This window comes from Octodon degus, unplaced genomic scaffold (genome assembly GCF_000260255.1).
Source record: "Octodon degus isolate 3935 unplaced genomic scaffold, OctDeg1.0 scaffold00024, whole genome shotgun sequence".
NCBI classification, from domain to species: domain Eukaryota; kingdom Metazoa; phylum Chordata; class Mammalia; order Rodentia; family Octodontidae; genus Octodon; species Octodon degus.
Window position 1 is genome coordinate 17,693,417 of NW_004524600.1, and position 21,544 is coordinate 17,714,960.

General features: G+C 42.4%; 1 pseudogene; it reads right to left on the minus strand.

The window, feature by feature from the left end:
- Positions 1-4,553: 4,553 nt before the first annotated feature.
- On the minus strand, positions 4,554-7,191 carry LOC101562552 (annotated as a pseudogene).
- Positions 7,192-21,544: the final 14,353 nt, after the last annotated feature.

Sequence of the window (21,544 nt, forward strand, 5' to 3'; positions counted from 1 at the left end):
TTGAAGACAGCCATTCTTTCTGGGGTGAGATGGAATCTCAATGCTATCTTAATTTGCACTTCTCAAATGACCAGTAATGTTGAACATTTTTCACATATTTATTGCTGATTTATATTTCTTCATCTGAGAAGTGTGTATGTATCTCAGATGCTCAATTTTTTATTAAGTCTTTGAATTTTGGGGGCCTGATTTTAAAAAATTCTTTGTATGTTCTACATAGAAGTCTTTTGTCTAAGGGACAGTAAGATAAAATTTTTTCCCAATTGTTGAGTTTTCTTTTCACTGTGTTGGTAATTTCCTTTGATTTTCAAAAACTTTTCAATAAGATGAGAACCCAATGAGTTGTTTATTCATTGAAGTGTTTCTCCTGCATTTGGTTTTTGTTCATGAACTCTCCATCTACTTCTGTGTCTTTAAGATTTCTACCTATGGGGCTGGAGAGATGGCTCAGTGGTCTAAAGCACCTATTTGAAACAAGCTTGGCAAAGCACAGGGACCGCGGTTCGATCCCCAGCACCACATGCCAGCCAGACCCGCCCCCTGGTGGGCTGAGCTGGCCACACACACACAATAAATAAATGTAATAAATAAAAATAAATAAATATTAAAAAAAAAGATTTCTACCTATATTCTCCTCCAGTAGATTTAGTGTTTCAGTTTTAATATTTAAATCTTTGATCCATTTGACTTTAGTTTAGTACATAGTGACAGACATGAGTCTAATCTTAGCCTTCTGCATGTGGAAAGCCAGTTTTTCTGGCACTGTTTGTTAAAGAGGCTATCTCTCTTCCAGTGAACATGGTTGGCCCCATTGTCAAAGATAAGGTGGCTGAGTGTGTTTGTTTATAGCTGTATTTGCATCTTCTAATCTGTTCCATTGATCCTCAGGTCTGCTTTTTGCCAGTGGCATGCTGATTTTATCATATTAGCTTTGTGGTATAATTTCAATCATGGATTGTAGCACGTCCTACCTTGCCTTTGTTGTCCAGATTGCTTTTGCTATTCTAGGTCTCTTCTGGTTCAAGATGAATTTTAGGAATATTTTCTCTAGATCTATGAGGTATGCTAATGGTATTTTAATCAGGTTTGTACTCAATGTATATAACAATTTTGGATGTATGGCCATTTTCACAGTGTTGTTTTTCCTGTGAAGAAGCAAGGAATATCTTTCCATTTCTGAAATCTTTTTTTTATTTCTTTTTTCAGAGTACTGTAATTTTCACTATATAGATATTTTACTTCCTGTATTAGGTTGATTCATAAGTATTTCATTTTCTTGGAAGTTATGGTAAAAGGATGGCTTCCCTGATTTCTCTTTCAATGATTTTTGTTATGTACAAAAATGCTATTGATTTTTGAGTGTTGACTTTGTATCCTGCTGTACTACTGAATTTGGTTACTAAATCAATAAGTCTCTTTGTGGAGTTTTCTGGGACTTCTATGTCAAGTACAATGTCATCTGCAAATGATAATCTCACTTTCCCTTTCCAATCCTTATCCTTTTTATTTTTCTCTCTTGTCTTATTACTCTGGCTAATGTTTTCAGAACTATATTGAATAGAAGTGGTGAACATGGACATCCTTGTCTTGTCCTTGATTTTAGAGTGAAGGATTTCAGTTTTTGTTCATTTAGTATGATGTTGGCTGTTGGTTTGTCATAGATAGCTTTTATCAGGTTGAGGTAAAGACCAACTATTATGATTTTCTGTAGAGTTTTTATCATAAATGAGTGTTGGACTTTGTCAAAAGCCTTTTCTACATCTGTGGACATGATCATGTGGCTTTGTTGATGTGGCATATTACATTTATGGACTTATATATACTGAACCACCCCTGCATTCTTTGGGTGATTACCACTGGTTCATGATGTATAATCTTCTTGATGATTTGCTATATTCTGTTTACCAGTATTTTATTAAGGATTTTTCATCTAGGTCCATTGGGTAGTATAGTGGATTTCTAACAGGTGGTCAACTTACTACACACAGATGAATTAAACTGGCATGGTGCTGGGTGTGGGAGGCGCTGGGTGTCAGGATTGTTGCCAGCAGCATAAAGGCAGAACAGGAGAAACTGCTGAAATGCTGTTAGGGATGCTGTTTGGAGAAGCTGTTGGAGCTGTTGGAAGCTGCTAGTTCTCTTGGGCTGTTCTGCTGGAGGACTTTGTCATTCTGGCTTTCCCAGTGAACTTTGGAGGAGCTCTGTCTTCATTTGAGCATCAGTTCTTGGCTCTGGAGGGCAAGATGGTGCCCTGCTCAGCCTCATGAAGCTTGTCCCATTGGCTTTCCTGATGGGAGCTCAGCTTTCCTCATCACTGGAGGAGCTCGGGACCTCACTGTTGCTGAGGACAGCTGTGGTAGCTTACCTTGAGCATTGCTTCCTAGATCCGGTTCAGATCCCTCAACTTGCTAGCATATATTCTTCATCCCACTGGCATAGACTTCCCAGCTTCCACCACTGACCTCTGGGCCTTTCCAGCACACATCCATGAAGTGGGCCTGCATGGGACTTTGTTGTGGGTTCTAGACCTCCAGTTGAACTTGAGGAGGCATTGTTATGAGCTCTAAGCCCTCAGCTGGATTCTTTAGTATTTAGTGTGTGGAAGGATTTCCTGCACTTGTAGTATGTGACCCTTGGATGATTCATTATAAAATACTATTATAAAATGTGTCCTGTATTATATTGTTCACCTTGCAAAAACCCCAAACCATGACAGGTAGATTGGAGTATCATTCTCTTTTCTGGTTGGATTTTTCTCTGGTTTTGGTACCAGAGTAACACTTGCCTTGAGGAATGAGTTTGGGATATTTGCTTCCCTTTCAATTTCTTTGAAAGTTTGAGAAGAGTTGGCATTAAATCTTCTCTAAATTTCTTATAGAATTTAGCAATGAATCCATCAGGACCTGAGTTTTTCTTTGTTGGTATTTTTTTATTACACATTTTCAACTTCATTGACTGATATTGGGTTATTCAGAATTTATATATTGTCTTCTTGATTCAGCTTTGGCAATTCATTTGTATCTAGGAATCTGTCCATTTTTTCTGTATTTTCCATCCAAGGACAGTAAAGATATTTGATGCAGATATTGACAACTTCCTGAATTTCTTTGGGTCTCTAGTGATTTTACCCTTTCCATTCCTTATTGCATGAATTTGAATTTTTCTTTCTTTTTTTTTTTATAATGTTGGCTAGGGCCTATCAATTTTATTTATTTTTTCAGAGAACCAGCCCTTTGATTCATTAATTCTTTGTGTCATTTTCTTTGTCTCCATTGCATTAATTTCTGCTCTGATCTTTATAGTTTTCTGCTTTCTTTGGTCTTTGGACTGGGCTTGCTCTTCTTTTTGAGGAGCTTCAGGTATAGCATAAGGTTGTTTATTTGGATTTGTTCTGTTTCCTGATATGAGAACTTACCAATATAAATTTCCTTCTTAATACTGCTTTCACTGCCTCCCATAGGTTCCTGTAAGTTGTATCTGCATTTTCATTTGGTTGCAAATATCATTTAATTTCTTCTTTAATTTGATCTGTGACTCTTGATTGTTCAGGAGGGTGTTATTTAATTTCCATGTGTTTATGGAGTTTTTTGCAATTTATTTTGTCAATAATTTCCAGTTTCATGACACATGGTCAGGTAATATGCATGGGATGATTTCAATTTCTTTGTATTTACTTGAGTATGCTTTATGTGCTAGTATATGGTCTGTTTTGGAGAACATCCCATGTGCAGCTGAGAAGAATATGTATACTGATGTGGTATGGAGCACTCTGTAAAAATGTACTAAGTCCATTTCTTTACCAGTTAGATTTAGTTCTGTTATTTCTTTGCTGTTTTTTTTTTTTTTTTACCTACTTTATCTGTCTATTTGTGACAATAGGGTTTTAAAGGCCCCTATTACAATTGAGTTATTGCTCCTTCGATTTCTCATGTCTGTTAAAACTTGTCTTATACAGTTGGGGGCTCCCACATTGGGTGCATATATGTTTATGATCTTTGACTCTTCCTCTCACAGATTTCCCCTAACAAGTGTGTAGTGACCTTCCTTATCTCTTTTGATCATTTCTGGTTTGAAGTTCACATTGTCAGCAGCCAGAATAGCTACCCATGCTTTTTTCTGGGTTCTTTGGCATGGAGTATTGTTTTCCATCCTTTGACTTCCAGTCTGTCAATTTACTTTTGAGTTAAATGTGTTTCTTGAATACAGCATATTGGTGGACTGTGTTTCTTTTTTCTTTTTTTCCAGACAGTTGTAACTGTATTTAAGTCTTTTCAAAAGAAAGCCCTGGGTTTCCAGACTCAAGTATACCTCTGGGCTGGATCCACTGCTCCAAGTCATAGAGATAGGGAGCCTAATACCCTCCTTAGGTTACTCATTCACCAATAGCAAGCCCCAGGACAGAAGATGCAACAAAAGAGGACCTCTTTCTCCGCAGCAAGTGTTGATTTCATCTGTGGCATGATGGGAAACGATGGAACTCTTCCTTGAAAGTGGGTAGTGCTGAGAGGTGCCTGCCATGCCAATTCCCTTGTATTTCCTTCCAGTCTCTGGAACTAGTTCAACTGGTGAATGAGCTGGTTGATACACTCACCCCGATAGCCAAGTGAGCCCATCTCCTTGAGGAAGCCCACTCTGTTCTTGGTAGCGTGCTGGGCCACAGACAGGTGGAAAGGGCGCAAGAAGCAGGTGATCTGGAAATGTGCCCCTGGGAAGGCAATTTCATGAATGAGGTCTTTCAGGCAAATGACACCAAACTTGCCCAGGTGCTCCTTAATCACAGTGTTGTCCATCAGCAGGAAGGTCTTATTCTTGACCTTGCCCTGTCCATCTTTCAAAATGAGTTCCCAGACAGAGTTCAGATTGGGAAATCCCCGGATCACATAAGGCTCCACTATCCACAGTATTTTGAGAGTTTGGAGGGTTTTAACAAAGACACCACTGAACAACTTCTTCAGAAGTCTTGCAATGGTCTTCTGTACTAGTGAACTCACCCTGTTAATACTTTGGAGGCAGACAACAAAGGCCATGGAATGTTCATCAGGTGCTTCCAAAGCAGGAGGTTTCACTTTCTAGTCATTTCGTGTGCACCCCGTCACGTTGCTGTCACCAGGAATCATGAAGGAAAAATTCCAGTCGCTTAATCTGATCTCTTTTACCTTCCTCTCTTTCTTTGCCAAAAGTGCCTGCTTTGCCTGGGTGGCTTTGAGGGCTTGATAAACTTTCTTCTTTTGCAGGAGACTTTCTGGAACCAAGGGGATCTTTTTTCTTTGCTCTTCTGCCGTCTTTCCAACATAAGGGCTACTGCTGGATTTTGTGTTTTGATCTACTCTTCCAATCTGCTTCTTTTGGTTGGTGAATTGAGGCCCTTTACATTGATGGCTATAAGTGATTATGTATTGGCTTATCTTTATCATGTTATTTTCCTGCTGTAGTTTCCCTATGCTTCCCCGTCTGTTTAATTCTTTGCTCTGTTTGGTGGTTCCTTTCTATTGTTATTCTTCAAGGTGTGGTCATTTTTATCTCTTTCTAGAATATCTCTCAGTACTCTTTGTAGTGTTGGTTTGGTGTTCATGAATTTCTTCAGTTGTTCTTTGCCATGGAAGGATCTTATCTCTCCATTAAATTTGATATATAGTTTTGCAGGGTACATCAATCTGGGTTGGAAGTTGTTTTCTTTCAGAACCTGAAACACTTCACTCCAAGCTCTTCTTGACTTGATGTTTTATGTTGATAAATCTGCCTCAATTCTGATGGGCTTTCTCTTATAGATGATCTGTCTTTTAATATTCTGTTGTTTTGCTGAATTTTGAGGCTCTTGATTATTATGTGTCTGTGTATAGATTTATTTTCATCATGGCTAATTGGAATCCTATATCTTCACTGAACTGTATGTCATATTGTTTTCCCATGCTTGGGAATTTTCTGCTACTACTTGTGCAAATAGTGTTTTTATGTCATTTGTGTTGACTCTTCCTGTTCGGTTGACACCTATCTGTCTGATACTGTTTTTCTTTGCATCTTCTTGCAGCTGTTGAATTGCTATTTCCTGATTCCTTGTAATGTTTTAGAGATCTTTCCTTTGGCAATCACTAGATGCAATGTTGTGTTCAAGGTCTGAAAGTCTGGCTCCAGTTTTGTTCAAGCAGTTTTGCTAGCTTTCAATGGAATTCTTAATTTCCTGGATATATACTTGTATCTGTTGCTTGTGTTCTAATTCTTTACTATATTGTTCATGCAATGTTTCCATCACTTTTTTATTCTCATCTATTTTTTAAATCTGTGTCTTCTTTAGATGTGCTGAGCTGTTTGTTCATGACTGCTGTCATTTCCTTTTTTTACCTGAGAGATTATTTCTGATCTGATTTCTTCTTTAGCCTGATAGAGTTGTTTCTTTACTTCAGTTGCTATCCTTTCAAAAATTTCAGATGTGTGACTTCCCAGTTCTTCTATGTCCTTATTTCTAGATTTGTTCTGGGTAGGCTAGACATCTGAGATTGCCTTTTGCTCTTTTGTTTTGACATTTTTGAAGCTCCCAATATTCACTTGGGCTCAACAGTGATAGTAGAGGGGTGGGGCATGGTCAGCACTGCCCCTGCAACAGTAGGAAGCCAGAATAGGCTCACTGAAGCCCCCTCTGTCTGCGCCAGCATGGCATACACAACAGTGAGGGGGACAAGCTGTAGCTCAGTGAGGCTCCCACAATGATGGGGTGAGGGCCAAAGCTCTTCAAGGTTCCCACAACAGTGAGGGGCTGGGTAAAGCTCACCAATCTTCCCTCGATGGTGTGGGGGCAGGTCAAGGCTTATGGAGGCTCTCACAACTGTGAGGGTAGGATAGGTCTCACCAAGACCCCATAGCTGTCTGGGGCTCAGCCTGCCTTCTGTGATGGTGGGAGTGGCAAGCCATAGCTCAGTGAGGCTCCAACAGCAAAACCTATTTCTGATGAGACTACATGTAACTTTTAGTAGCTAATGAGAAATGCTAAACATCCCTTGTCAGGTTTTATATTATGGAAGAGTATATTATTAGATCCTCCAAAGCCCTGCTATGATTTATGTGTCACTAACTCTACTGAATGGCTGGGGCAGTTCCACTATTAGATGCTAATGCTACATCAGTTGTACCCATGTGACTCACCACTGCTTTCAGGTCCTGCTCCAGGTTGTACTCCCCCTCCAGACGTGTGCGCATGCGCACACGCACACACACACACAGACAGAACAAATTTCATATCATTATGGATTGACGGTGACCTTAAATATTGAAGCACAGGGTTGACCTGATAGCTTGCTTTTCTGGCATTTGGGTTACTAAATTTTAAATTTTTATAATACCACCTTTTAATAATATTGGCCTGCTTCTAACATGGTCATGCGTGTCACTTGAAATATAAATGACTTAGGTTTGGAACTAATGTCTGTACCAAGGAGCATCTCCTGTTGGGAGAGGCTGACAGAGGAGGCTGCACACCCCATCCTGCTTCTGCCTGCAATATTCCTTGCACACCTACTCTTGTCACATGCCAGCTCACTGTCCTTCCAACTCAGGCCTTGCTGTTTCTCCTTCTTGCTCCTCATGTACTCTCCACTGTCAGTAGGAAAACCCTCCCAAGTCATGCTCAGTTTTAGTGCCCTCCTCCTCCGAACCCTCTGCAGTCCTCTGGGCAGAGTGTGTGTGTGTGTCCTGCCCTGCTGGTATGGTTACTGCTGTACTCTTGTGCTCTTGTATGACCTGGCCACATGCTCCTCAAGAGCAGAGCCACCTCTTCTTCCTGGCCCCCACAGCTAATTAGCACCTGACAGAGCAAACATACTCAGTGGGAAGGCAGATAGAGCCTTGCTGAAGCAAAGCCTGGGGCGTGTCTATTATTGGGGCCACTACTTACATGGACGCTAAGGAGCCTGCTGTAAGACGGAGCCAGGACCTGTGCCATCAACTTAGAGCTCCGCCTTGGACAACTGAGGACCTGGGTTTGGAAACTAAATCATGTTTTTGGCAAAGTTAATTCAGTGCCTTTAAATAGTTTGATTTTTGTTTCTCCAATGCTAAAGTCCTGAGTTCTAAGTACCCACCGTCTCCTGAGTGAGTGTTTCCTTTCTGCACTTGCAGAACAAGCATATCCCCAGCCCTGGGTGAGTGCTAAGGGTTTCTCCCCTCCACTTCTGCCCAGGGCTTCCCCTGGCCTCACCTTAGTTCCCCATCAGAGCACTGATCAACACTCCTATAAATTCTTGCAGGATCCTCCGAAGCTCAGCAGATCCTCTGGCTGTGCCCCGTGCCTTCCCAGTGCTCTGCCCTGTGAACAGCAGCCACTTGGCCTCTGCAGGCTCCTCTCCATCTCCTCCCTCTGGGAGACCTCAGCCTCCACCTGGACACCCTGCCCTAAGCCACAGACTGGACACTTTCTCCAGGCAGGCACTAGGGTGTCCATGGGGCTCACTTGTTTTTTCTTTGACTGTTGTTGCTGCCCTTTGTTGCAAATGCCCAGAATCTTCAGCACCATTTTTTCCATGTTTAAACTTACTAGCTATTTCAATTGGAAAGGTCGATTACCATCATAATGTCTTAACAAGAAGTGGAAATTTGAAAACAAATTCTTTGAAAGAAAATCTAAGGAACAAAACTTTCACAAAGAGTGAAGCAGGAGCTGGTGAGATGGCTCAGTGGTCTAAAGCACCTACTTGGAACAAGCTAAGCTAAGCAAAACACAGGGACCAGGGTTCGATCCCCCAGCACCACATGCCAGCCAGCCCCGCCCCCTGGTGGGCTGAGCTGGCTACACACACACAAAATAAATAAATAAATATTAAAAAAATAATAAAATAAATTATAAAAAAAAGAGTGAAGCAGAAACATTATATACCAATAAACCCCCCAAAGTGAAAAGGAAAAGAAAAAAAGAAGAAGCTATGAAACATGGTATCATCAGACCTCATAGAAAACCAGAAGCTTTGCAACATACATCCAGAATGAAAAACCACCTCTAGCTCCTCAGTTTACTGGCTTGTGCCACTTTTTGTCATAGTCCAAGGCTCTGTGAACAGTGGTGTCCCTTATAGTAGTAAATGTGGGCTTCATCCTCAGCTGATGCAGGAAAGGTTTTGCCTCACACCTACAATATTTAAATGGCAATGGAATACCCATCTCTGACAAAACTAAACAAAAAAGGGGGATACAAATGAAGGACCATTTTGTATCTGTATATACAAAATAGTGAGGGTAGATATACAGCTACTTTCTCTTCATTCAATGAGAAGAAAGATTTGCACTAATAGTGTTTGGGCAGGATATCATGTCTGCCTCTTTTACTATGAATAACCACTATGAAGACAATAATATGTAATGTATTAATTATTGAAACTGTCCTTCTAATCAGTTTTGAAACTGTCTCATTGTTATTTGTTTCTCATTAAAATTTAAAAAAAAAAAGCTATCAAAGCTCCCAGTGTTCTTTTGGGTGCTTGGTGTGTTTATTTTTTTATTTTATCCAAATCAGGTCTCATGAAACCATATTTTAAATGCAGGACTGGAAAGAAATAAAGGTTTTGAAAAGTGCTGTGCACACTTCAGCATTATCCCTTTGATCATCAAAAATGCTTACAAATATAGCTCATTTCCCATAGTTGTACAGTGAATTACATAAACAGTTCATCAGTTCTGCTTTTAGAGATACATAATGGAGGCAGAGATTTCTGTCTTTTTTTTTTTTTTGCAAACAGCAACTTCATGCACAGCTTAACTGCACATGGAAAGTGTTGCCGTGACATACAAAACACACGCCTGCTTGAGCATGTCCTTGGCCACTTGCCAGCCCGTGAAGCATGGCTGTGCCAAATCAGGTTCCCATTGCCTTTTCTCCACAAGGAATGCCCAACACCATTTACCCACGGGTCTGCCAGAAAATGTGATTATTTTTGTCCCGGCCACTAAGGCTGTCTCAGAGGAGAGCCAAATGGCTTTGGTCATAGTTTCGATGAAGCATGGCTGTCTCAGTCTGTTATCTTGAAGTTGTCTAGGCTGGGATATACAGCCACATAATCAGGGACTGACAATCAGCTGGAAATTCTCAGTGAGACCCATTAATCAGGGGACCACACATAGGAAGGGCACATACTGTGTGGCAGGTGGACAGCAGCTGTGGGAAACACTATATGCCTCCAGGGAGAGGACAAGGACTGGAGGAAGAGGGAAGCCCCAGCATTATGACGCAGAATGATGCATGGCCGTCCAGTCCTAGAGTTTGGGACTGGAGAGTCGGAGAGGCATTTGGACAGCTTAGAGCAAGAAGCCAAAGTACGTAGGTGCTTTGTGTAGGAACAAGCAGGATCACACAAGTTTTGCTCTGACTAATTCAGTTTAGTGTGAGCTGGTGCCCAAGGGAACTCCGAAGGGCAAGGCCAAGTTTCTGTATACACTGTCAGGTCTCCTGCCTGTGCGGGTGGCTGGTCGTCGTCACCAGCAATTCTCTTCCCTTCCCGAAATGGTCCTGGGTGCGGGAGGCCAGGCACCACAACGAATCTCGGCCTGTGTAGCGTAGCATCACATCTGACCTTTATTTTATTTATTATTTTTGTTGTCATCATTGTGCTATCAGGGATTAAATCCAGGCCCTCAGGCATGTTAGGAAAGCACTCCTGCATGGAGCTACATGAGCGCCCCTTGTTATTATTCTCTATTTACTTACCTAACTATTTAACCAGGATCTCACTGTGTCATGCAGCCCTGCCTCGAACTTCTGATTTTCCTGCCTCAGGCTCCTCAATAGCTGAGACTGAGTAAGCCTGCATGCCCGATTCATTCCTTTTCATGTGCAGTTTCTTTCTCTTTTGTGGTCTGGAAAACCAGAATGTCAAGATTATTATCCTTCTGTCCAAATTAATGGTGCACAGGCCCAGGGGGGCTTTCCTATGATTCATGCCTATGGGCTGGGGTTTATACTTTTTACATTCGTATTTGTTTGCTCTATTTTTATTTTTGTTGTTTTTTGAAACAGAGTCTCACTATGCTGTTCAGGCTGCCCTTGAACTCATTAAGTAGTCCAGACTGGCCCTGACCTCGCTGTAATCCTCCTGCCTCAGCCTCCCGAGTACTAGGATTGATTACAGGAGTGTTCACCATGCCTGGCAGCTTTTACATTTATTGGGATTAAGTAACAGTTTAGTTTATTTCCTAGTTCTTAACATAACCGAGGTGGACAGCAAGGAAAATCTTTTAAGTCTACCTCTTATTTCAAAATTCTTCCACAATCCTCAGGATAAAGCCACAGCCCAAGACGCTCAGTTCCCTGCCCTTTTCTGTGTCCCAACATCATTGTCACGCCTCCTTAGACCACCGTGAGCCCAGCACCCCAGACTCCGCCACCCACCCAAGGACTGCTCCGCTGGCTCATTTGCTCTGCTTCCTGTCGCTGGCCCCGCCCACGCAGGCCCCGCCCACGCAGGCCCCGCCCACAGATTCCCCACCAGCCTCCTGCCAATCAAGGCAGCACCACTGCGCCCTGGCGCCTGTAGGCCCAGCACTGCGTGTGCACCCAGTATTTGTGACCCGCAGCTTAGCGTGAGCTTGTGGTCTTGTTACCAGGCTGCAGAGCTTGGCACATGGAGCATGGTAATGTATTTATACCACCTCATTACACGGATTTTTAAGATATTCAAAGAGGAAAGGAGAGCTGAGAGAAACATAGCTGAATGCAAGATGCCAGCACAACTTAGTGATACTGGTAAAATTCTTGCAGAGCCAAAAATAGTACTTTTGAATCTTGACTCGCTTCTCCTGTCTGATCAACCTGAAACCAAACTCAGAATGGTGAAATGTACGTTTCTGTAGCCATTGCTCCCAGGGATAATAAGGCAGCAAGTGCGCTCAGTGTTGTATCTCGAGAGAAAAAAGTACCATGAGTCTACAAAATGTTTTCAAGGGAAATTGGATGATGTTCAAGGAATAAGACCCATGAAATGTGGCCATAGTTGAGCTGCAGGAAGGAGTCGGCTCTCAGGCTGACGAGGGCTCAGTCTGGTGGCGCTTTGTCTACTCCTTCTGAACATCAACTTTAAAAGCGCCTGACCAAGACAAAGCATGACCTATATAACAAGAAATGTAACTTGTATTTGCCAAGGTCAGTCAACTCCCCTCAGGATTTACCCTGAAACCCTGTACCTCAGTCTGTAGATCCTTTGTCAGTGTCAGCCATGTGGAGAAAAACGAAGTATAAAAACTAAAGCCATATTAATATGCTGAGCTGCAAAAGGCTCAAGTCAACAGCTTCTGACATTGCCAGTCCTACGGATAACCCACTACTATGGACTACTGGACTATATTGGATTATTTTGCTGAATTCACACACCTACAATATTTAAATGGCAATGAAATACCCTCTGTGACAAAACTAAACAAAAAAGGGAGCTATAAATGAAGGACCATTTTGTATCTGTATGTACACAATAGTTAGGATAGATACACAGTTACTTTCTCTTAATTCAATGAGAAGAAAGTTTTGTACCAATAGTGTTTGGACAGGATATCATGTCTGTATCTTGTACTATGAATAACTACTACGAAGACAACAATATACAGTGTATTAATTATTGTAACTGTCCTACTAACCTGTTTTGAAACTGTCTCATTGATATTTGTTTCTCAATAACATTAATAACAAAAAAAGGACCTGAGAGTATCACTGTGCTTACATTTGCCTTTGCTCCTGATATATGCAGGGAGAATAAACCCCAATCTTAGCACCCAAATGAGAGAGTGGTACTTTTGAACTGCAGTACTGTGAAAATCAGTTCAGGTGAACATGGCTTGTGAAGTTGACTTTATGTTTATAGAAACATTTTATTTGTGCCTAGAAAAATGCCTGCACAGACCAAGCACAAGCTCTGAATGGTTCTTTATCTATGAGGAATTGAAAAGGAACTTCTTTTTTATATTCTATTTTTATTTTTACAACAAGCATGTACTGCTGTAAAACTGCATAAAAATCCAATGAAGAATCTTGTAATGAGTTCACTAGAAAGTGGCACATAGTATACCAACTTACCATGACATCCTGCATGGTATCCAGTGTGTCTTACCATGTCTGGTTCATAGATTCTATCAACACAGGATGCCCTAGACCCTCCCATGATAAGTGGTTTGAGGACCTTGCCTCCCCTCTCCCTACCCCCTTATTCCGATGTCAAATTTTCCTGAATCGATTCCTGTATTAATGAGAGCTAGCTGTGAAATCTTGTTAATATTTACAATCAAGACTGCCCTAAAAATTAATTAGTACCTACATGCAGTATTACTACATGAACCAGATTTTCTTCTGTCTTTCTAAATTGAGAGTAGACTTGAGAGTTACAGAGTAAAATGAGCACTTCAGGAGTATACCACCAATCTTTTTCAGTGTTGTTGGAAGCAGGTGGTCTTCATGGTGTCAGGAAATAGCTCTGTTCAGTCAGTGCCGCTGGGTGGCACTGGGTCAGGGTGTACGTTCCCGTTGCTATTGTGAAGCCTGATAGGAAGAACCTAGGGGTGCACCCAACAGGGGGAGATGGTTATGAGGGGGACTGAACTAAGGTGCTACAGGGTAAGTAAAAGTGTCGCCGCAGAGGCTCCCCTGAGGGTGTAACTGTGCCCACAGACTGAGTAGGAGTAGAAATGAGAGACCACTGGGGAGAGCTAAAAAATTGAAGCAAAAATCAAGAAATATGATAGGAGCAAATCTAAGACTGTTGTTCTGTTCTTCCTCATGGGCATTTGCTGAGTAATTCATGTGTCTCATGGTTAAAAACATGTAACCATAATGTGACTACATGTATATATAATAGAATTAGATTGTACTAGAACTGCCAGAACTGTTGTTTGATGTGATAGTTACCAAAAATTGACTTGCTGACTTTGAATGTAAACCATATTGTAGGCTGGGGAGATGGATAGTTCGGTGGTCTAAGCGCCTGCCTGGCAAGCACAAGGACCCAAGTTGGATCCCCAGTATCACATGCTGTGCTGTCCCTGCAATACCAGGTGCACCGGTGATGGCGCATGCCTGTAATCCCAGCACTGAGGTGGTTCAGGTAGGAGGATCTCTACAAGTCTGAGCTGTGTAGGAAGACCCTGTTAAATAGATAAATACGGCCAGCCAAATAGCTCAGTGGATTAAAGCTCCTGCTTAGACAGATGCAGGGGCCAGGAGTTTGATCCCCTGGCCTGCCGGGCCGGCCCTGCCCCTGGGGCACACTGAGACAGTGTTTGAGACTGGGCATGGTGGCGCACACCTGTAATCCCAGCGCTTGGGAGGCTGTAAACAGGAGGACCACTACGAGTCTGATCTATGCAGTGAGACCCTGTAGACCCTATAGACCCTGTCCAAAATTAAATAAATAAATTTAAACCATATTGTAGGGACAGGGAACTCTGACCCATGCTGCTGCAACAACACCACTGCTGGATAGTTCGCTCAAATAATATTTGATGATTTACAAATAAGTCTGTGCTATACGTTGATTTAACTTTCCCCAGCTCAGCATGTCTCCGCAGATGCCTTTCCATCAGTGGGTGTGTGAGTTCCGTAACGGTTCAGACTGTCAGATGCAGCACACTAGAATGAATTATTTCAAAATACTTCTTTCTCACGTGCCGCATCCAGCACAGCTTTTCAGTTTCCCGAGAGAGGGGTGTGGAGGGTGAAGAAGTGGTAGAGACCAGAGTCAGAATGCAGAAAGCTGAGGTCACATGCAGTGCTCTCTCCAGATAGGAGAAAAGAAACCATCCGAGGACTGCAGTGTGTTTGATACTTGGGAGGCTGATGTCAGTTGAAACACCCCTGCCTAACAACTTGTTCGCCCAGCTCACCTTGGGTGCTCCATCTTCTTGGGGCTGGCCTTGCTTTAGCCTTGCTTGTGTGATTATCTCTAGCTTTAGCCTCATATCTGTTACATATCACAAGTTTAGAATATGACTCTGATGAAAGACATAGTCTGCAAATATAAGTTGAGTACCTACTGAAGTACCTTTCTGGGTACAGAAAGACCACAGTGATGAGACACAGGAAGTACCCAAGCACATGAAGCCTACATTCCATTGGGACAAGCAGACAATAAGCAGGTAAATAAATGAACATATGACACAGTAACCAGGAGTGATAAAGCCCTAAAGAAAATAATAGTTGGCCGAGGATAGAAGTGCTATTTTAGGTACAGTCACTTATCCATGATGTTGCTTCCCACAGTTTTAGTTAAATGTCAACTGTGGTCTGAAAATATTACATGAAAAATTCCAAAAATAATAGAAAATTTTAAAAGTGTACACAATTCTGAGTAGTGCAATGAAATTTCATGCTGCCCAGTTTAGGACTTGACTCTGCCCTTGTCCAGTGTGTGCACACTGGATATGCTACCCTCCCGTTAATCACTCAGAAGCCATCTAGGTTAGCAGACCAATTCTTGTGATATTGCCGTGCCCCTCTTCAAGTAACCTCCAATTTGCTTAATAATGGTCCCAAAGTGCAAGCTTTTATTGAAGAATAGTTATAACTGTTTTATTATTAATTATTATTGCTGATTACTTACTATGCCTCATTTTTAATTAAGCTTTATCATAGGCATGTATAAGAAAAGACAACATATATAGGATTCAATACTATCCAACTTCAAGTGTTCTCTGAGGGTCTGAAGATGTGTATCCCATTCATAAGGGAGAGTCTAAAGTAATGTGAGAGATCCCCCCACCAATGATTGATCATTTAAATCGTCCTGGGTTACAAAACCCAAGAGGTTTGTAAGTAAAGCTTTATGGAATCCTCATTTATCAGTTTGCTGTAGTTTCAGATGAACACTGATTTTTCTTTTCCTTTTTTTTTTTTTTTTTTTAATTTCAGTTGCTTGGACCCTTTAAATTTCAAGCTGTTTCAAATTTCAAGCAGTGGCCCAAGGTCAAAGAAAAATGCTAAGAATTTCACCTTGTTTTGTGTGACAACAGAATGAAGGCACATAATTATACACCCTCCTCACCCATGCCAAGCCTACCATGGCCCAGATTTGTTTGAAATTTTGCACAAAACAGCATTGTTATCACAGGAGTTCCCATGAGATAAGAAAGCCCTGGCAGAATTGAGGTGGCAGCTTGATTGCACAAATATTAAAACATCCCTTCCCTAATGACAAAGGCCCGTTGTTAACTCTAATGGAGAACAAGCTAACTCGTGTTTATTTCTGGAAAGTTTTGGTCTTAAGAGTGGCTGCCTGGCTGCACTAAGCGCCCCAATCTCTCCCCGGGGGTTCTATGTGATGGCTCAATTAAAACACCAAAGGGAAAGATTTTAGTGAAGACAAGAATTCAGACAGCCTTGAGCCCGGGATGCAGTAATTTCAGAACGTTGATATTACCCCAAAGAGGTTTGGGGTTCTGCTTTCAGAGCCTGTCTGTAAGACAAACAAAATTGTTCTCATTCAGTTGTTCATGCGTTCGTTCATTCTGTTCTTGCCTTGCGGTGACAGGTGAGCTGGAGAGTTGTGATAAGAAGTTCAGGTTTTCTAGGCAGGAGGAAACTGCGTCTCTGGAGGTGTTCTCTCTTGGTACGTGTCCATTATTATTCCTTTCAAAATAATGGTAGCATTACTCAGTTGATAACATCCCTCATTCAGCTCTCTTACCCTAGAAGGATCTTGACTAATTCCAAAATAATAAAATTAATTTTAGGACATGAGTATTTTCTTTCTTTCTCTTTCTTTCTTTCTTTCTTTCTTTCTTTCTTTCTTTCTTTCTTTCTTTCTTTCTAAGGGTGTTCAGGGTTTCACTACTAGATCAGACTCATAGTGATCCGCCTGTTTACAGCCTCCCAAGCCCTGGGATTACAGGCACACACCACCACACCCAGTCTCAATTGCTGTCTCCACATACTCCAGGGGCAGGCCAGCATGGCAGGCCCAGGGATTGAACCTCTGGCCCCTGCGCCTGCTTGCAGGTGCTTTAATTCACTGAGCTATTTGGCCAGCCCTAAGGCATGAATATTTTCTACCACTGAGTGTCATAATTACTCACTTCATACCTACCTGGTCACAGGTTAATATCTTATACTATGTTAAGTAAATTGGAGAATGCAAGAAAATGTAACTTTCTTAAATTTGAGGTGGAATTTGCATACCATAAAATTAACCATTTTTTGAGAGTATATTCATAGTGTTGGGCAACTCCCTGCTCTAACTGGTTTCAAAATATTTTTTACCGTAATTCCTTTTTCCCTCTGACCATGGCAAGCACCATTCTGTTCTCTGTCTCTATGGATTTACCTGTTCTGCATATTTCATGTAAAGACAGTCATACAATATGTGACCCTATAACTTAGAATTATGTTTTTGAGATTTGGCCCTGTTTAGCACATAGCAGTACTGCCAATGGGTGAACGACATTCTGCTGTATGAGGGCATCACATTTTGTTTCTTCATTCATCTGCTCATGGACATTTATTTCTGCAGTTTAGCTACTGCGTGTGGTGCTATGAACATTTGTGTGTGTGCGCGTGCGTGCGCGCGCTTTTTTTTAGCACCTGCTTTCACTTCTTTCAAATACAGAGCTAGAAGGGATTGCTAGGTCATATGATATTACTGTGCCTGGTTGTTTTTTTTTTTTTTCAAAATATATTTTTTTTTTGTTTTCTTTCTTTTTTAATGTAGATACATAGTTTTTATTTATTTTTCTGTGTGTGTGTGAGCGCGAGCGCGCGGCCAGCTCAGCCCACCAGGGGGCGGGGCTGGCTGGCATGTGGTGCTGGGGATTGAACTGCGATCCTTGAGCTTTTTGCTAAGTTGTTCTAAGTAGGTGCTTTAGACCACTGAGCCATCTCACCAGCCCCTGTGCCTGGTTTTTGAGGAATAACCCCTCTTCCACAAAAGCTGCATCATTTCATACTATAAATAGCAATGCGTGAGGATGCTGACTTATTCCTGTCTTCATCAACACGCTTATTGATTTTCTTCAGGGCCATGCTAGGTGTGTGGGATAGTATCTGGAGGTAGTTCCAATTTGTTTGTATTTCTTTAGTGACATTGGGCTTCTTCTCAGGTACTCTTTGGTATATATCCTCTTCTCATCTTTGACAGTAAGTCCAAACAAAGCAAGTTATAAGAATGTTTTGAGCAATGGCCGCCTCCTTGGAATAAGTGAGGCATCTTACAAAAGGACTCGTTTTAAACATTAAATGTTCACTTAGTTCTGAAAACTATGGTGACAGTTGTTACACTGCTTAAAATGTAAACTCACAGATGTCTTTTAAATCTTAAGCATTAACTTCTCTTCTCCAATGGCATAGATCTTATAGGAAATTATTTGATTTGAACGATATCAATGATCTACACATTTATTTAGAACTTATTTATTTATTTATTTTTCTACTTATTTTAATCAGGAATCAAACTCAGAACTTTGTGCCTGCCAGGCAGACGCTGTGTCACTGAGTTACATCCCTGGCCCTCTTCAGGACATTTTGAGTTAGATATTGCCTGTGAGATCGTTTCATACATTCCATACCTGCCAAATTTGGAGTGGGGAGGAAGCAAGTCAAGGGGAGAGGGAGAGGGAGAGGAAAAGGGAAAGGGAGAAAGGGGGAAAGGAAGAAGAAGAGGGAGACAAGGAGACAGGGAGACAGAAAGAAACTAACTGTTGACTCTTCTAGGACCAAGAGGACTATTGCACTTAGAATATTGAAATAAAATTTACATAATTTCAACAATTCAGCTAAGTAATTATGTCAATGAAGCATATTTATTCTGTTGCCTCACCAGAAATAGGACTCTCCAGAAAGTTTAAGACATCTTCCTTAATATCCCAGTGGATGTTTCTACTCAATTTTCTTTATAATTCCATAGGAGTATGAAGATTAGACACACAGGACAAGACACGGGCTAAAGCTAGCACCTTTGTTGACACAGAAAGGACCCCACATAGTGTGGCGTAGCAGCCAATACTGACCATCCACGGTACTTTAATGTCTTTGAAATATTTGTGTCAAGCAACCCTCGTTGCAAAGACTATCAGACTCTGCATGTAGAGCAGGGAAGAAAATAGAGAGCTTGTATTTGGTCAAGGAAGATTGATCATGAATAAGCATGTCAGGAAATTGTAAGAGTTATTAAGAAAAATATAACAGAGGAAGGGCATGGCAGGGTTGGAACTGTAGACAGGATGGACCAGGAAGGCCTCTTAGAGGAAGTGCAGACATGTGAATAAAATAAAGAAGGAAGCTGTGAGGACTGGGGGAAACAGGACCAAAATGGTTGTATAGTTTGGGTATGATGTTTTCTCCTCCAAAACTCATGACGAAATTTGTCATTGTGGTGGAACTGGTCAGTGGGGCCTTTAAGAGATGCTTAGGGCATGTGAGGAATTCCTGCCTTTCTCACATTGGTAGGCTGCTTATCTTGAGAGGGGGCTTTTACAGAGTGAGCCCCGCCCTCTTGTTTTCTCTCCTTGTGCTTGAGGGCCCTTCTGCTTTTCTGCCTCGTGATGCTGCGGTATGCAGCCCTCACCATCTGGTGATGAGGCTGCCTGACTGTGGTCTTCATGGTGTCTAGACGTATGAGTCAAATAAACATCTTCCCATTATATGTATCTACCCTGAGGTATTCTGTTAGGGCCACAGAAAACAGACCGAGGCAGACAGAACATGCTTCACCCATCTGAGAAAGCTTCAAGGTTGACGCCAGAGGAGCTGCGTTTCAGAGGGGCGTGATAGGAGCTAAGTTCAAAGAAACAGGCAGTGTCAGGTGGGCCCCACTGCAGGCCTCCTCAGAGTCTCAAAGATGTAACTGATCTGCCTCTGCACTGGGAAACACTCCGACTCCTGCTTCAGCGAGGCCTCTATTAGCTTCCTATCATGTCTATCACAACTTAGAGCACACCGGGTGCCGTAAGGCAGTGAGCTACCTTACCACGCTGGAGGGGAGAAGCCCTGGGCGTGTCCGCAGAGCCGCATTCCTTCCGGAGGCTTTACTGCCTTTGCTCATTTATTAGAGGCTGCTGGCGTCACCAGGCCTGTGGCCCATGGTTCCTTCTTCGGTTCCGAGCCAGCAGCATAGCATCTTCTTGCCTGGGACTCTACTGCTGCCGTTATGTCTTCCTCTGACTCGGACCCTCCTGTCCTGCGCTTAAAAGAACCTTAGCCATTATGCAGGGGCACCGAGAGGGACAGAAGCTGGCCATTTCACCAAGAGCAGGACACACCTTGGAACTCAGCCAGCGTTTTCCTTTCAGAAATATGCTTAAAATCAAGTAAAATTTCAGCATCTGAATTACGATCTGCCTCGGTGCCGGCCAAGTGTCTGCCGCAGGTGATTTGGCCTTTGCTCCCAACTCCCCCGCGCCCTGGGTGGTGGAAGAACGCGTTTGGCTTGGTGCCAGGGCCTCCATTCCATGCCTGTGGGTACAGGGATGGGTGCTGACACCGATTCGTGGCGGCCAGGGGCACAAGCACCCTAGACCTTGTTCTCTCTACTTTGTGGGGCACAAGTGTGCTCCGCAGCAGCGTAGGTGGCCTTTGGCCTCAAGTGTTGTGTTACCATACCTAAGGGCTGCGCAGTTGTTTACTTACTGAGTGTGCAGCCTGCGGAGGAGAAGCTATTCTAAGGGGGCCCGGGACAACTCCAGAGCCGCAGGGCAAAGCCCTGAGATGAGGAGATTGCAATGAAAGGAGTGCTGCGCGGCCGCCCGCAGGCACCTGGAGAGGTCTACAAAGAGCACCGCTCCTGAGCCTTCCGCAGCGCTGGCGCTGGAGGCCTCCTGAGCAAGCGGGCAGGTAGCAGGGTCTGAGCCTAACTGGAGAACCAAGGAGCAGCCCCGCAGCCCTACCCCCTCCGTCTTCTTGCGGTCTGCGTTTTCTGTTCAGGTCATCCGTGCCTTGGGTGTGGGACCACAGTAGCTTCCATAGCCACATTTGAGTCTTTCTTTTAAAAATGTAAGGTAAATTTAACTATTCTTTAATTAAAAGTTACATTAAGGTCTTTATTGTCTTTTAAAATATCTTCTTGTTTTGCATGGATGCCAATACCCAGGAGCCAAAGCAAGCCTAGGAAGCTACAATAAGATGTATTAATTTTATCTACACTTAGGGGAAAATCAAGAATTTAAGATATATATATTCTTTGATTAGGTGGCATGTTGAAATTAAGCACAATGGTAGGATCTTTGTAAATAGTGTATATCCAACCCCAACTATAAATGTATCCAACTGCTAATCTGAATTTTCTGTCCCACAATTTTTTAAAATTTTATGTATTTGGTACAGGGTCTCACTGCACAGCTCAGACTCGTAGTGATTCTCCTGTTTTCAGCCTCCCAAGTGCTGGAATTACAAGCACACACCACCATGCCTGGTCTCAATCACCCTCTCAGAGTGCCCCAGGGGCAGGGCTGGCACAGCATGGGGGGGAAGGGGGTGGTGCTCGGGTCATTGCGCTCTGCCTAAGCAGGAGCTTTAGTCCACTGAGAGGCAAGGAATTTCATAAAGGAATTCACACAAAGCAAATGACCAGATAAGCTTTTTTTTTTCATTTTTATTTATTTTTAT